The 14,315-nt window shown below is 38.7% G+C and overlaps 1 protein-coding gene and 1 long non-coding RNA gene across 33 annotated transcripts in view; one reads left to right on the top strand and one right to left on the bottom strand.

The window, feature by feature from the left end:
• Positions 1–14,315, top strand: part of EIF4G3 (eukaryotic translation initiation factor 4 gamma 3) — a 375,758-nt gene that overhangs the window by 253,094 nt on the left and 108,349 nt on the right. The window lies entirely within an intron of this gene.
• Positions 1–14,315, bottom strand: part of LOC144335692 (uncharacterized) — a 36,534-nt gene that overhangs the window by 5,297 nt on the left and 16,922 nt on the right. The window contains exons 4-6 of the long non-coding RNA XR_013406751.1: positions 7,001–7,092; positions 5,343–5,408; positions 2,422–2,523 (exon numbers count right to left, since the gene is read on the bottom strand). This is a non-coding gene — a long non-coding RNA (uncharacterized LOC144335692). The remainder of the gene's footprint in view (positions 1–2,421; positions 2,524–5,342; positions 5,409–7,000; positions 7,093–14,315) is intronic.

Raw genomic sequence — 14,315 nt, forward strand, 5'->3', positions numbered from 1 at the left:
GAGTAATACAAAGATCCCTGCCCTAGTGATGTATTAGTTTTAAGTGCTTTAAAAATAATAAAACAGGGTGAGGAATGCCAAGGGGCAACAGGTTGTAGTATTTAAGTAATATGATCACAGTCATAGGCCTCAGTAGGAGGTAAGATTTGAGCAAAGAGGAGGAGGATTATTTGAGCTACCCTCTACAAAATTTGTGATTTTCCTGTTTTTCCTTTTGAAAAACATACCTATGAAAACCCTTGAATGAGTACTATAACTTCTACTTTGTCTATTAAACTCCAGTAGGCAGAGCACTCCTGGAGAAGATCACACCACTGTTAAGTGCTGTGAGTGCAACTACAAATTCCCACTGTCCATCCCAACCATTATTTTTATGATTTTTCTGTTGAAAATCCTGTACTCTGCCCAGCGCTATTCACCTGCCGCACATGACCTTGTCTCCTTCTTCATTGAGAACATTGAAGACACTGGGTATGCCTTTTTTTTTTAACTTTCTGCCCCCTTACACACCTGGCTATATTGAAACCTTCATCAAGCTCTCTTAGCTGTCTCTTACAGTCTCGTATATATTCGCTGCCTGTCTACCACCTTCTTCTTGTCTGTAAACATGCTGATGTATCTTTCTTGCCAGAGACACTCTCTGAGTCCCACATATCCATTTAGCTGCCACTTAAATGGTATCATTTTCTTCTGTCCCAAACTGTTTAAGAATAGTCTACCATTTCTTCTACTATTCTTTTCACTGTTCAACTAACATATAGTTTGATTTATGCTCCTAATATGCTAGTTGAATCTTCCTCAGCAGGGTCATCAGTAGACATAAGTTTATCTTCCTAGTCTTTTTGCCTCATTTTACCACTATTGGTCTTTCTCTCTCTCTCTCTCTCTCTCTCTCTCTCTCTCTCTCTCTCTTTTAAGTTAGGTTGAGTGTCATTTATATGCAGTAAAATTCACCCTTGTTAGCTAGCATTCATTTCTGTGAGTTTTGACTAGCACAGAAAGCCATGTAATCACAACAGTCAAAATATAAAACAGTTCCATCAGCTGGGTGTAGTGGCTCATGCCTGTAATCCCCACATTTTGGGAGGCCAAAGTAGGATTTCCAAATTTTTATCTCTGTCCCAACTCCTCCTCTAAACTTCAATCTTAAATTTCCAATTATCTGACAAATATCTCCACTTGGAAATCTCAAAGTATCTCAAATTCAGTGTATCCAATACTAAACCAGTCCCCTAGTCTTCTAAGCCTATTCTTTCATCTCACGTTATAGCACTGGCTTTAATTAAACTAAAACCCTGAAGCCACTATTGACGAATCTCCCTTTTGAATCCCCTTTTCTCCCATCCAGTCATTTCACAAGGTACCCTGTTTTGGTTTTGGTTTTGTTTTGTTTTTTCCCAAGATGGAGTCTCGTTCTGTTGCCCAGGCTGGAGTGCAGTGGTGCGATCTCAGCTCACTGCAACCTTCCACCTCCCAGGTTCAAAGGATTCTCCTCCCTCAGCCCCAAGTAGCTGGAATTACAGGTGCGCACCACCATGCCCGGCTAATTTTTGTATTTTTAGTACAGATGGGGTTTCACCATGTTGTTCAGGCTGATCTCAAACTCCTGACCTTGTGATTTGCCCGCCTCGGCCTCCCAAAGTGCTGGGATTACAGGTGTGAGCCACCACTCCCAGCTGATGGACCTGTTTTATAATCCGGCTCTGTTTTATACATCGGAACTGTTTTATACACCGGCTCCCAGCTGGTGCCCTGGTTTTATCTAATGTATTTGTGGCATTTGTTCCCTCTTCTCTCTTTCCTTCTTCCCCAGCCTTATCCCTGCTTATCCCTTATGTGTGGATGCTTGTCATTTCCTTGGCCCCAGTTTTGCCCCCACTTGAAATTGTTCTCCACCAAGTGGCCAAAATCATCTTTTCAAAATACAGGTCTAGCTTTGTCACTCCTCTTTCACGTCTTTTTAAGCCCTTCAGGATGCTGTGAAAGATTGGGGGAAATATCCTGCGAGATAAACTCTAAGCTTCTCAAGTTTTACCACAAGGTCTTCTGGTATCCATGTCCTCTCATTCCTCTGCATTGTCAGCTACAGTAATCCACCAGTGTTCTAGAAGCCTGGAGATTATTTCAAAGGTGCCATATAGTAGGAGTCTTCTGAGTATACAGGCATACCTCATTTTATTGCACTTCTCTTTATTGTGCTTTCAGTGATACTGTTTTTTTACAAATTGAAGGTTTGTGGCAACTCTGTGTTGAGCAAACCTGTTAATGCCGTTTTCCAACAGCATGTGCTCACTTCCTGTCTCTGTCACATTTTGGTAATTCTCACAGTATTTCAGACCTTTCATTATTATATGTGTTATAGTGATCTGTGATCACTGATCTTTGATGTTAGTATTATAAATGTTTTAGGGCACCAATTACCATGTAAGATGGCAGACTTGATCGAGAAGTATGTATGTTCTGACTGCTCCACCAACCGGCAGTTTTTCCATCTCTCTCCCTCTCCTTGGGCCTTCTTCTTTCCTGAGATACAACAATATTGAAATTAGGGTATTAATTAACCCGGCAGTGACTTCTAAGTGTTCAAGTGAAAGGAAGAGTCATACGTCTCCCACTTGAAATTAAAAGCTAGAAATGATTAAGCTTAGTGAGGAACATATATGAATAGCTGAGATAGACTGAAAGCTAGGCCCCTTGAGACAGTCAAGTTGTGAATGCAAAGGAAAAGTTCTTGAAGGAAGTTTAAAGTGCTACTCCAGTGATCACACAAATGATACAAAAGCAAAACAGCCTTTTTGCTGACATGGAGAAAGTTTCAGTGGTCTGGATAGATAAAACCAGCCACAACATTCCCTTAAGTCAAAGCCTCATCCAAAACAGTGCACTAAGTCTCTTCAATTCTCCAAAGACTGGGTGAGGTGAGGAAGCTGCAGAAGAAAAGCTTGAAGCTAGCAGAGCTTAGCTCATGAGATTGAGAAAAGATGTCATCATAACGTAAAAGTGCAAGGTGGAAGCAGCAAGTGGTGATTAGAGGAGCCACGGGAAGTTTTCCAGATGATCTAGCTAAGATAATTGATGATATTGGCCACACTAAATTACACATTCTCAATATTTGTTGAAAATCAATGGATACTGATATTGTAGATGAAACCGCCTTATGTTAGAAGAAGATACCATTTACCTACTTTCTTTTTTAAGACGGAGTCTCTCTCTATCGCCAGGCTGGAGTGCAGTGGCGCCATCTTGGCTCACTGCAACCTCCACCTCCCGGGTTCAAGCGATTCTCCTGCCTCAGCCTCCTGAGTAGCTGGGACTACAGGTGTGCACTACCACACCCAGCTAATTTTTGTATTTTTAGTAGAGACAGGGTTTCACCTTGTTGGCCAGAATGCTCTCAATCTCTTGACCTCATTATCTGCCCACCTTGGCCTCCCAAAGTGCTGGGATTACAGGCGTCAGCCACTATGCCCGGCCCCATCCAGCACTTTTACGGTGAAAGAGGAGAAGAGGAGAAGTCAACAGCTGGCATTAAAGCTACAAAAGACAGGCTGACTTGTTAAAGAGGAGAAGAGGAGAAGTCAACAGCTGGCGTTAAAGCTGCAAAAGACAGGCTGACTTGTTAGGGGCTTATGCAGCCAGTGACTTCAATTTTAAGCCAGTGCTCATTTACCATATGGGAAGTCCTAAGGCCCTTAAGAATTCTGCTAAATCTATTCTTCCTGTGCTCTATAAATGGAGCCACAAAGCCTATATGATGACACATCTGTTTGCAGCGTGGCTTACTGACTCTTTACAAGCCTGCCTGCTGAGTATTTCTGCACATTGGCAACACACCTAGTAACCTGAGATCAAGGAGTAATTTTGACTTTCAAGCCTTATTATTTAATAAGTACATTTTGTATGGCTGTAGCTGCCATAGATAGTGATTCCTGTGATGGATCTGGGCAAACTAAATTAAAAACCTCCTGGAAATCTGATTTGTTTGTGGCATGTGTTCCCTCCTCTTCATTTCCTTCTTCTGCCTTAGTTAGCCCTCACTTGTGTGTGGATGCTTGTCATTTCCCTACCTCCGGTTTTGCCCCTACTTCAAATTTGTTCTCCACCAAATAGCCAAAATAATTTCAGCATTCTAGATGCCATTAAAAACATCTGTGGGTGCAGTGCAGCATGCCTATAGTCCCAGCTACTCAAGAGGCTAAGGTGGGATGATCGTTTGAGCTAAGAACTTCAAAGTTAGGCTGCACAAAAAAGGAGATACCTCAGCAAAATTCCTGTCTCTTAAAAAAAAAAAAAAATTGTGATTCATGGGATGAGGAGGTTAATATATCAACATTAATAAGCATTTGGAAGAAGTTGATTGTAACCTTCATGGATAATTTTGAGGAGCTCAAAACTTCAGTAGAAGAAGTGATGGAAGTAGCAAGATAACTAGAATTAGAAGTGGAGCCTGGCTAGGCATGGTGCCATGCATCTGTAATCTCAGCATTTGGGAGGCTGAGGCAGGAGGATTGCTTGAGGCCAGGAGCTTGAGACTAGCCTGGGCAACATAGTGAGACCCCAACTCTAAGAAAACAAAAACATAGAACTAAAGCCTGAAAATGTGACTCAGTTACTGCAATCCCATAATAAAACTTGAATGGATAAGCAGTTGCTTCTTAATGGGTAAGCAAAGAAAATGGTTTCTTGAGTTGGAATCTGTTCTTGGTGAGGATACTGTGAACATTGTAGGCATGACAACAAAAGATTTAGAATATTACATAAACTTAGTTGATAAAACAGTGGAAGGATATGAGAGGAAGGGGTAAAATGCTATCAAATAGTATCACATGATACAGAGGAATCATTCATGAAAGGAGCAGTCAAGTGTTGCAGCAAACTTCATTGTTGTCTTATTGTAAGAAATTGCCACAGCTGCTCTCATGCCTCAGCAACCACTATCCTGATGAGGCAGCAGCCATCATCATCAAGGTAAGACCCTCCACCAACAAAAAGATTACATCTTGCTGAGGGCTGAGATGATCATTAGTATTTTTTAGCAATAAAGTATTATTTAATTCAGGTATATGCATTATTTTTAGACATAATGCTATTGCACATTTAATAAACTACAGTTTAGTAGAAACATAGCTTTTATACACACTGGGAAACCAAAAATGTGTGACTTGCTTTATTGCAATGTTAACTTCATTGCTATGGTCTGGAAACAAACCCACAATATCTTCGAAGTATGCCTATACCTATGTAGGCATAGGATCTGAATGTAATTTTTCATGTATTAAACACTGGCAGTAAAATTTAGTAGTAAGATCAAAGCAACAGAATCAAACACTCCTGAGTCTTACCCTTTTTCCTTGTCTGTCTCTGTGACCTTGCATGAGTTTCCTAACCTCTTTGAGTCTGTTTCTCATCTAGAAAATGAAGATAATAATAGTATTTACCTTATAGAATTGTAGTAAAGATAAAATGTGATGTATGTAAAGTACTTAGCACAACATCTGACACATATTAAGCACTCTGAATATTAAATAATATTGATACTTCTATTTTCAGCTTGTATTAAGAGCCCAAATGTTCCCTTTGAACTCTACTAATACACAGAAGAGTTGGATATCATGATCTTTGCCCTGAGGAATTTATCTTCCAAAGAAAGGAAGCTCAAGAAGTTGAATACCTTCTGAAACGTTTTTAATAAAATCTGGGACATGAGATGGTGGAAAATCCCTTAGGATAGGCCGTTCGCATGTATAATGTTGACTAAAAGTTTTTGTATCCATTATGTCATTTATCTTCACAGTAGACACATCTCAAGGTGACCTCTGCTGTGATTGGTAAAGGAGAAGGCCTGCTTAGAACAGTGAAGGAAAATCTGCAATTGAGTTGAGGATGGTAATACCATCATTAACTTCCTGCTTTGGCAGGAGTGGAAAATTAGGAAGAAAGACAGAGAAAATTCAGAAGAATGGGGGAAAAAATGAATAGGGCAGTCATAAAGTGGTAACAACCCAAATCAGTTTATCAACTGATGTATGAATAAACAAAATGTGATATATACATACCATGGAATATTGGACCATGATAAAGAATGAAATTCACATGGTATACGATGGATGAACCTTAAAAACATTATGCTAAGTGAAAAAAGTCACAAAAGACCACATTTTATATGATTCCATTTGTATGAAATGTCTGAAATAGGCAAATCCATAGAAGCAGAAAATAAATTAGTGCTCGCCAGGGTTGGGGAGAGAAGAAGGTGGGGAGGCAGTACTAATGCATACCAAGCTTCTTTCTGGGGTGATGAAAATATTCTAAAGTTAGATAGCAGTAATGGTCACACAACTATGGATATACCACAAACCATTAAATTATATAGTTTTAAAAAGTTAATTTTATGATACGTAAATTACATGTCAACAAATACTGTATAAAGAAAAAGAGGGGCCTGGTGTGGTGGCTCACATCTGTAATCCCAGCACTTTGGGAGGCTGAGGTGGGCCGATCACGAGGTCAGGAGATGGAGACCATCCTGGCCAACATGGTGAAACCCATCTCTACTAAAAATACAAAAAATTAGCCAGGCGTGGTGGTGCATGCCTGTAGTCCCAGCTACTCAGGAGGCTGAGGCAGGAGAATCTTTCGAACCTGGAAGGTGGAGGTTGCAGTGAGCCAGGATCACATAACTGCACTCCAGCCTGGACAACAGAGTGAGACTCTGTCTCACAAAAAAGAAAACTGAGTATGATATGGTGGTGCCACCAGAATCTATATAAGGATTTGCTTAGGGAAGTTATAGCTTAAAAATTGAGGAATTAAATTTCAACCAGAACACCACAACTGACGGTATCAGAGATACAGGAGTATTTGTGTATAGCCAAAAATTATTTCCTCTTTTGACACATGCTATTGTTGTATAAATTTATTTATTTACTTATATAGTATATAAATAAAAACTGTATTGTTTTTATTCTGTTTTATTACTTTACTGCTAGTTACATTTTACCTCAGTTTGAGAGAGTGTTCTCATCTTGGTATTGAATGTTCCACCTGTAGAGTTCAAGACCAGCCTGGGCAACATACAGAGACCTCTCGTCCCTATAAAAAAAAAGTAAAAAATTAGCCAAGCATGGCGGTGTGTGCCTGTAGTCCCAGCTACTCTGGAGAATGAGGTGGGAGGATTGCTTGAGCCTTTGAGATTGAGGCTGCACTGAGCCGTGTTCACACTACTGCACTCCAGCCTGGGCGACAGAGTAAGATCTTGTCAAAAAAACAAAAACAAAAACAAAAACAAAAGCCTGTAGCAATCATTCTAGAGGCATTGCTTGATGTCACAAATAGGAAATACCCAGTTGGGCCCGGAAAGCAGAGCGGTTCCCTGTGATCAGAACTTAAGGTAGTGATTCTGCTTTTTCTTTGTTTGTAACTTGGTCTCTTATGTTTTTGGCCCAATTCAGCCACCCTCTGTAAGTCTTCCTTCAACTCTTCTACCTGAGACCCTTCTGTATCTGTCTCTTCTTTCCACCTGTCAAACCATTCATTTATTCACCCATCTGTTCAATCCCCGTTTTTTTTCACTCCATTTCACAGACTGTCGTTGTCTTACACCTCAGCTATTACAACTCTGCTTTCAGACTTCTCTGGAAAAGTGTTTAAAGTGCACATTTTCCGGAAAATTCTTTCAGAGAAAATATTGCTGCTGGATGCCAGGTATCTCTCTAAGACCTGTAGAAATAGTCGTTTCGAGGATACAAGATCCAGGCTCCCAGATGAGCCTTGAAACTCTATCGTTATTTCATCCTAACTTTGCTTTAATATTATTTTTTAATCTTTTTGCCAATCTCCCACACCTATTTGATGAGTGTTAATTCCTGCATTGTTTCCTTGATGCTGTCTTCAACCTAGACCACATTAAGGAAACTGCTCAATTCAGTTAGCTGGGTGTGGTGCCAGTTACCTGTAATCCCAGCTACTAAGGAGGCTAAGGCAGGAGAATTGCTTGAACCCAGGAGGCGGAGGTTGCAGTGCCAAGATTGCGCCACTGCACTCCAGCCTGGGCAACAGAGTGAGACTCCACCTCAAGGGAAAAAAAAATGTTTGTTTTTTTTTCAATTTTTCAGTATGACTCTATTCACAAGGTTTTCTCTTCTGATAATTCCTTGAACCCTTAAACATATAAATATAATTATGTCAATTTAAAATACTCATAGTACTTTATGCATATTGATATGTATACATTTTACCTCTCCAACTTCTTTTACATCTCCAGAATTAGTAAAGCTTTTATTTTTCTAATCCCCTGAGAGCTTTTATTAAATGTTTATTTACTCATTTCAGCAAATGTATAAATTTGTGTTGATATTTTTGTTGGGTTTTTGTTTTGTCTTGTTTTTTAGAATATCTGATAGTAACAAAGCAGGTATATTTAAAATCACCACCCTGGGAAGAAAAATTTGTAGGTTTTTTCTTCTTTTCTTTTCTTTTCTTTTCTTTTCTTTGAGACAGGGTCTTGCTCTGTCACCCAGGCTAGAGTGCAGTGGCATAAACATGGCTCACTGCGGAGTTGACCTCCTGGTCTCAAGCAATCTTCCCACCTCAGCCACCTGAGTAGCTGGAACTACAGGTGCATGCCACCACACCAAGCTAACTTTTTGTAGAGACATAGTCTTGCCATATTGCCCAGCTGGTCTTGAACTCCTGGCCTCCAGCAGTCCTCCTGCCTTGGCCTTCCAAAGTGCTGGGGTTACAGGCATGAGCTACCATGCCTGGCCTGTTGATTTTAATAATAGTAGCTATCACTGATTAAATGCTTGCTATTTATCAGACACTGTGGTAAATTCTTTAACCCTCACGACAACTCTATTATCCTTACTTTACAGAAGAGGTGAATGAGGCATGGAGGAGATGATACTTGCTGAAGGTTATATAGTTAATAATTGGTGGAATCAGAATTCAAATTTCAACTCTACAATTTATACTCATAGCCACATTTTTGTAATACTGCCTCTCAAATTAAGCTACATATCCTGTAAACAAATCTTAGACTTCAGCATTCAAAAGTTAAAATCATTTAAAATAGTTCTTACTAAAGTAAGATATTTTTATATGAAAGATGAATATAATATTTACATAAAGCTACAGCTGGATGACAGGTAGTTGATAACAAGGGATACAAAGTCAAATGCGCTCACCCTGAGTAATTATTAGTAAGGGATAGCAAAAAGCACAGAATGTATCCTTCCCAGTTCATTAGTTAATACCTCTCTCCAAATTTCTGCCAATTCCAGAATTCGTGCATGTAACCTAGCCATCACCTTAATACAAGTGCAGTGTTTAAGAAATAAAAGTAGGCTGGCTACCGTGGCTCACAGTATAATCCCAGCACTTTGCAAGGCTGAGGTGAGAAGATCACTTGAGGCCCAGAGTTCGTGACCAGCCTGGGCAACACAGAGACCCTTTCTCTACAAAAAGTTTAAAAATTAACCAGGCACGGTGGCGTATGCCTGTAGTTGGAGGTACTCAGGAATCTGGGACAGAAAGATTACTTGAGCCTAGGAGTTGGAGGTTGCAGTGAGCTATGATGGTGTCACCGCACTCCAACTTGGGCAGCATAGCAACACCCTGTTGCTAAAATGTATAGAAATAAAAGTAGAAGTCATTATTTATGTGATAGCGTTCAGTATTCAATGAGATGATCAATAACATCCAAAAACTATTAGGGCCTTTGTAACATAATACCATCGTTAATAGTTCTCTTTCATTCAACAGGTATTTATTGAGTCCCAGACTGTCATAATTTATTTTAGTTTTTAACATAATTCAAATAAGATTTGAGTGACATTTGAAATATTTAAATCCGTATACCTGATCATGTAGGGAAAACCTCCCTTTGACATCGTATTATACATTGATGTTCCATAAATTATATCAATCATGAATAACCCCTAAAACATGGCTTTTCTGTGTATCTTACAAATGAGTTTTGCTCTCATTTTAAAGCCATACCACGGTGTAAAACAGTACTTACAGTATAAATAAAGGAGAAACCTGTATGTACATTCACATGTATAATGCACACATATATGTGCTTGCATATACACCAACATTTTCTGAGGATAAGTAGGAAATACTTAATAATTTTCTCTGGGGAGAGAGACCTAGGAGCAAGATGGGAAAGAGAAGACTTTTTCAGTTTTTCCTCGTTTGTTGTGAAATTTTTTTGTTCATATGAATTACTTTTGTCATAATTGAAGCCAGAAGCAAGTTTAATTATAAATTTTGCAGTTATATGTGTCTTAGGTCTCATTCAAATAATAATTTTCGGTTGAGTGAGGTGGTTCACGCCTGTAATCCCAGCACTTTGGGAGGCCAAGGTGGGCGGATGGATCACCTGAGGTCAGGAGTCGAGACCAGCCTGGCCAACATGGTGAAACCCCATCTCTATTGAAAATATAGAAGTTAGCCAAGTGTAGTGGTGCATGTAGTCGCAGCTACGCCAGAGACTGAGGCAGGAGAATTGCTTGAACCAAGGAGGCTGAGGTAGCAGTGAGCCGAGATTATGTCACTGCATGCACTCCAGCCTAGGTGACAAGAGTGAGACTCCATCTCAGAAACAAAAACAAAAACAATTCTCTCATGATGATTTATCTGATACATGTGAAACATAGATTGTCAAATTTCAAAAGGTACCTACCAGTCTGTTTTGAATGATTTCTAATATTCTTCAAGATTTGCAATGCCTCACTTCTTATTAATATCAATTATTATTCTTCAGTAATGTGAATGCAGAGAATGGAAATATTTCTTAAGAATTTATTTTTTGTGTTAATTTCTGATACCACTTGTATCATTATGTTTTCATTAGAGCCCAGAAAAATTCCAGTTTTTTGGAGATAAGATTTAGTAGTGTTCAATTCAACAAACATATCAGCAGATAAAGTTGGAATAAATAGACGCTGGTAGTTCTTTCTTTAAATTTCAATAACAGACTCTAGATCTTCTCTAAAATGTTATGTTAAAATGAGTTATAAATTAGAATACCCTTTTGACTGCCTATTCTCCATATTTTGGGACACATTAGAGAAGAATATTCAAACCGGGAACTGTCATGGAAAACCAAGAAATACGAATGACTTAACCATAAGTTTTTATGATGTGCCAAAAGAGATGTTATAAATCCATGCTTCACTATTTTTGGTACAAAATCCAGAATTAAATTGGTTAATAGATTGATTTCATTTGTTCTGGCAATGCTAATTTATACCTACCATGTGACAGGCCCTTTTCTGACCTCTAGCACCACAGAGATGAATGAGGCAAAGTCCCTTTCCACTGAGAACCTGATAATTTTATAGAGAGACAGATATATAAATATTGGGATGGGTAAGGTAAAGAGAGAAGGGAGTAAGTGATGGTCCCTGTTAGAGTGTATTTTTTATTACTCATAATAGCTCCCACATATTAAGGTTAGAGCAAATTTCTCTGCGCTTTGCAGTCTGGTAATGTAGATTCACTGATGGTCAGATGGAAAGTATATATATTTTTTTCCATCTAGGTTTACATATTCGAGGCAGTCAGCTGTAGCATTTTATTTGGAGACGAAAAGTGTTGAGTAGATGGAACGATAACTATGTATGTTATAGTCTCTTTCCTAATTAAATTACATATTTGTGCTGTAGTGATTGACTTTTTTGCATCTGTACTAGGTTTACCTTGAATTAAATTGCAGGCGTTTTTGATGATGGTAGAAGTGGTTCAAAAGTGTCTTATTGAAATGCAAAAGTGCCTAAGGCTGCAAACAGAGCAGTAAAAACAGAGGCCTCAAAAATACGCCAGTGGTCTCATTGGAGTCATCTTTGTTCTCAGTGTCGACAATTGCTTAATGGACTGTCCTCCACTGAACTTTTTGGAACAAACCTTCTACTTAGTGTCACTTTGCCATTTTATTTTTCTAATGACATACTGTGCTGTTGGGACAGTAAACTGCACATCCTATTCTGCTACAAAAGCAAAAGACAACTTTAACCAAGATAATAATGAAGCTGGAACTCAGGCGAGAAAGTGCAGGATAAGGCAGACTTGAGAGGCAGGGTATTGAGTTGGGAAGGATTTGGAAGTTAGATCTGTGTCTCAGTTCTAGCTCCAACCTTTACTCTCTGTAAAGGGGAAACTTACATCTCTCTGTTCTTCAGTTTCCTCATCTCTGAAATGGGAATACTGTAATACTACCTACTTAATACAAAGAGATTTAACCAGTATTGTTGTTCTAGAGAGACATTAATCGTGAGTTTAATTTTGATTGCAGGTCATTTATTCATTAACAGATTTGCCAGGCATTGTATTGGTTGCTGGGTAGATTGAAGAGACCAATAAAATACAATCCTTATCCTCAAAGAACTCAAACCCTAATAATTATTCTTAGCTTGTATCCAAGTCTTTGATTGTGTAGAGTAGCAAGGGTATACACTAAGTGGCTTGGTAAAAATGTTAAAAATGCAGAGCAGTAAATGGGCCTGATGTTGACCAAAAGGTAAAAGCCAAATTTCTAACTTTGCTATGTGTCAGAAACCAGAGAAGCACATGTTCTTAAAGAGGTAGACCTTCAAGGCTGGGCATGGTGGCTCACGCCTGTAATCCCAGCACTTTGGGAGGCCAAGGTGGGCAGATCTCCTGAGGTTGGGAGTTTGAGACCAGCCCGACCAACATGGAGAAACCCTATTTCTACTAAAAATACAAAATCAACCGGGCGTGGTGGCGCATGCCTGTAATCCCAGCTACCCGGGAGGCAGAGGTTGTGGTGAGCCGAGATCATGCCATTGCACTCCAGCCTGGGCAACAAGAGCAAAACTCCGTTTTTTAAAAAAAAAAAAGGTAGACCTTGAAGCTAGTAGTAGATTCATTCCCATGCAAGTGAATTTACATCAGAATTTTTGGATATAAGTGGTACTTTGATAAGTATTTGAGATATCAAAAAACTAGAGTTCAGTCAAGTGAAATTGATATTTGAAATAAGATAGAGGTCTTCAGATTCTAAGAAGTATGTTCGATATGGAAATAGGAAAAGCAGGACTTAGAGACTGATACGAATATAGGCCTAAAAGAACTTTTCAAAAAGAGTTTGTATCAGACAATACCAATCCCAAATGCTGCAAAAATATTTGAGTGTAATGGTGAATTGAAAGGATGTTGAATTTTTGATAATTTTGTCATTTACTACTCTGAGAGAAATTCCATCACCTAAGTAGATATAAGCACCAAAGATTTGAAGAAAGAATAGTGAAATCAAGAAAATAAAGATACAGGAATGTCCATGGCAGGGCAGAAGCCTGGGGATGTCAAAATACACACTGGACCTGCTGAAGCATGATGAGAAAAGCAGAAGCAGATGCACATTTTCTTCTATTTTCCATGCCACTTTGGGACAGAGCCCAAACATTGGCTAAGCTGGAGCTTTTAGACTGCATACTTTAGTAAGCATTATCTCCTCACCTGGCAATATCAGAAGCTGGAGTATAATGACAAAAAATTGAATTCAACAGTATTCTTCCAGTTTAGCATATATGGCTATGGAATCACCAGCTCATATCTTGGTATAATTTGATAGTGTGGTATCTAGTCCCTGGTACAGATGTCTCACATTGCAATCCTGTGACATCATCCATGACCTTAAAATCATGGTTTGGAATCCAACAGCTGTTCTCTCGGAATGGTCAAGGACTGAGGTCAATTTATATAATGAGGCACACTGTTAGTTAAGCTGATAACAGCACTTCAACACTGCCTTCAGATTAATGGTTTCTATTGAGCCACTTCTTTTCTCTGCCTAACCTTGCATCAATAGCATAATTACCTTAGTTACTTTAGTTTTATAATATCTTAATATTACAAGCCCACTACCTTTCAATTCTACGTCAAAATTGTGTTGGCTTTTCTTGGCTTTTGCTTTTTCATTTACAAATAACAACATATGGAATTGTTCTCTGCACAAAATAGGTATTTGGTCAATGGAAAAATTAGATTTTTTTCCATTATGAATATGGTATATTTAGGGTTTCATATGCATTAAGAATTATACATGGTTACATCACATAATTCATTCTTAGCATTTTCAAATACACCCAAGTATAATTTACACATAATTTTTATAAACACTTCTATTATATAAAATAATTATTCCTGTTCACATGAGTTATGTTGTTTGGAGGAGCAACAGAGAGGCACACTGTTACTAAAATATATTTTAGCAGAAAAGGTTTTGAAAATAATATTGAGACTTTAGCTTTCTCTATATATGGATGGTTCCTGCATTTACTATCAGGAAA

The sequence above is a fragment of the Macaca mulatta genome, chromosome 1, assembly GCF_049350105.2.
Source record: "Macaca mulatta isolate MMU2019108-1 chromosome 1, T2T-MMU8v2.0, whole genome shotgun sequence".
NCBI lineage: Eukaryota > Metazoa > Chordata > Mammalia > Primates > Cercopithecidae > Macaca > Macaca mulatta.